Raw genomic sequence first — 3111 nt, 5'->3', positions numbered from 1 at the left:
TAAATAATTGGCAGTGGCAGTTTTATTCCAATCATATGGTGCATAGTTATTTTGTTTTAATATGTATATAATTGTGTTCATATTTACGAATATACCCAGAAAATCTAGTAGGTTAGAGGGATGTGATCAAATTGACATCATTATTTTTACTTATTTTAATGTTAGAATAAAAGTATGGACCATTCATGTTATATCTCAATCATATTACATTCAAGAACAGTTTTAAATTTATCAAATATTTGACATATATAGATATAACATTATCCATATAATGAATTTATGACATTGGAAATTTTTCTAAAATCATGGTCCTAACAATTAAGTCACAAGTACTTGGATTAGGGCACTACTGAGCCACTTGCCAAAATATGGATGGTTTACAAATTAATGGACCCAAACACACATATTTCTACGGTCCCAAGAAAATAACAAGCAATGAAGGACTGATTAATGTCTTATCATTTACTATGCTGACTAATTTCCTCTTCTTTACAAATTAAAAGTGCTTTCATTTTTTTTTAGATAATTATAAAAAGAAAATCCTTTCAATTAGTATTTTTCCCAAAATAATTGTCACGCTTTGATATATCATGATCAAAGTTTTCTAATTTCCATTTTTTATTGATTACAATGTGAAAGTTTATTAAATTATTTTTTAGATACATAATATTTAAAATCAACTCTAAAATATTTAAGATTATTTAACTTATAATTAAAAATCAAACAATGATAATTTTTGTGAAGGAAAGACTATTAGAGCTTGAAACTTTAGAAACTCGATCCTTTAATATTCTTGGGAAAAAAATAATCCCACATTGTGAATTTTTTTAAAAATATATTATAACTAGTGTTCTTTATTAGTGCGATACACAAGTTAATTTTATGTATTAATTAAATTACTTTTACTTATTTCTTAAAAAAATTTATAAATTTTGTAACGTTTCTATAATAATATAGTTAGAAAATTAAAACATAATATATAAGTTTAATTTTAAAAACATGATAATTGGTGTTAAATTGAATTTAAAAAATATTTCGATTTTTAAAAAAATATAAATATTATAATACTAGATTGTTTGAAATTTTATTTTTATATATACTTTCTATCTTAGTTTTAATTATTAATTACTGAATGTAAATTGTTAATTAAATTTAAATACTGTGATCACTGAATAATTCATTGTAACATTATTTATATTTTTAAGTATTTATTTCAATTTGATAATTGAGTCCTAGCTCAGTTGGCGTCGGCATTATTGCTAATGTTGGAGGATGTGGGTTCAAGCATGTTGAAGCGTGTTTATCCTCCTCTTAAAATGTTGGGGACGATTATGGGTAATTCTAGGTATTTTTGTATCAAAAAAGTATTTATTTCAGTTTTAATAGTGTAATTATTATTTTACAATAGTGATAAACTTAGAAAGACTTATTTTTAAACAATTTTAAAATTTTAGTGTCTTATTATATAAAATTGTAAGTTGAATTATTGATGTAAGCAAATTGGAAGGATCCTTAGTGCAAATCAAAAAACCAAATGAGCCTTTATGAAAAAGGTGGAGGGTTTGATTCACCCGAAGGTAATAATATGTATTTTCAAGACAAGTTCCTCTCTTCACCCTTTAGGGATCAGAACTAGTCAATAATGATTGAAGATGAAGATATTAATATGATGGATGGAGATGTGACTACAAAATTCATTGATGGTGTTCCAACTATTAATTTCTCAGAAAGGGTACACTCCTTGGTGGAGCAAAGCATGTCAAAGGCGATTATCCTTAATTTATTGGAAAGAAGAGTTGGGTTCAATACTCTATTGAATAAAATCTACGCATTGCAAAAATTGAAACAACCTATCTGAATCATATATTCAAAGAATGATTACTTTATTTTAAGTTTCGGGTCAAATGTTGATTTTACAAAGGTACTACTATAAGGGCCATGGGTAACCCATGGTCAATACTTGACAATGCAATCATGGACGTCGTCTTTCACTAGATCTCAGTCATATATTCTAAATGTGATCACCTAGATTCATTTGTTAGGCCTATTTGGAGCTATGTGCAAAAAAAAAACACTCAAGGTTATTGAAAATGCATTTAGTCTAGTTATAAAAATTGATTACAACAGTGATAGTGTGTTAAGATGAATATTTGCACGTATGAATCTCAATGTTGGCTTAAGAAAACCCTTGATTTCAAAGGTAAAGATTGATAGTAAGGTTCAAATAATTCGATATGATTATTTTTCTGATGATTGTTTCTATTATAGGAGGTATGGCCCTTCACAAAAGATACGTCTAGCGAAAACTAGAGCAAATCTAGAAGAAGACATAGTGATGGAGCAACCATTGAATAATGCAACTATGGTAATTCCTGATAAGTCTGAGAAGTATGGACCTCAGATGCTTGTTGAAAGGAGAAATTGTAGGGCCAATCATAAGGGATATGGAAACGGAAACGGAACCGGTAATCAGGACAATAAAAATCGGAGGGATCAAGATTTATGCCTATTATTGAGGAGAATGATGATAAGGTTGATAATGATAATAATGAGAGATTTTTAATGTAGGATGACTCTCAAATAAAAAGAATGGGGGATTTTAATGCTATCCCCTTAAATCATATTCAAGCAGTCCTATGTATAGACCCTTACTATCAATCTTTCACGTTAAACTATGCTATTCATCTTCACACATTCAAGCAATCACATTTTATTAATCCATCATATAAGGAAATATTTTAACTGTGGGATTTTAATGCTGAACTCTTATGGTTCTCAAGTTAAATCTGAGTGAATTTTGGAAAAGGTCATGTCAAGTGCACGTTAGTAGCTGTAGCCTGGTCAATGGTCTCATTCAGCTCGACCATGTTCTAGCAATAATAGTTTAGGACATTTCTAATTGCTACAGGATTGAATTCATACCATTTACCCCTTACAAAAACTTTGTGATACAACTTGTTCTCATCACTAACACTTCAAAGAATATTAGCATAAAACTCTAACTCAACATTTCAAACATATATGGTTTAACAAAACTGATAGTACCCATCAAACTACTATTTCCAAGTAGAGTGTCTATGCCAAAGTCAGCAAAACCACTTTCTTCTATGT

Source organism: Gossypium hirsutum, chromosome D03 (assembly GCF_007990345.1).
Source record: "Gossypium hirsutum isolate 1008001.06 chromosome D03, Gossypium_hirsutum_v2.1, whole genome shotgun sequence".
NCBI classification, from domain to species: domain Eukaryota; kingdom Viridiplantae; phylum Streptophyta; class Magnoliopsida; order Malvales; family Malvaceae; genus Gossypium; species Gossypium hirsutum.
The sequence above is the reverse complement of the archived record's forward strand: the minus strand, read 5'-3'. Positions refer to the sequence as shown.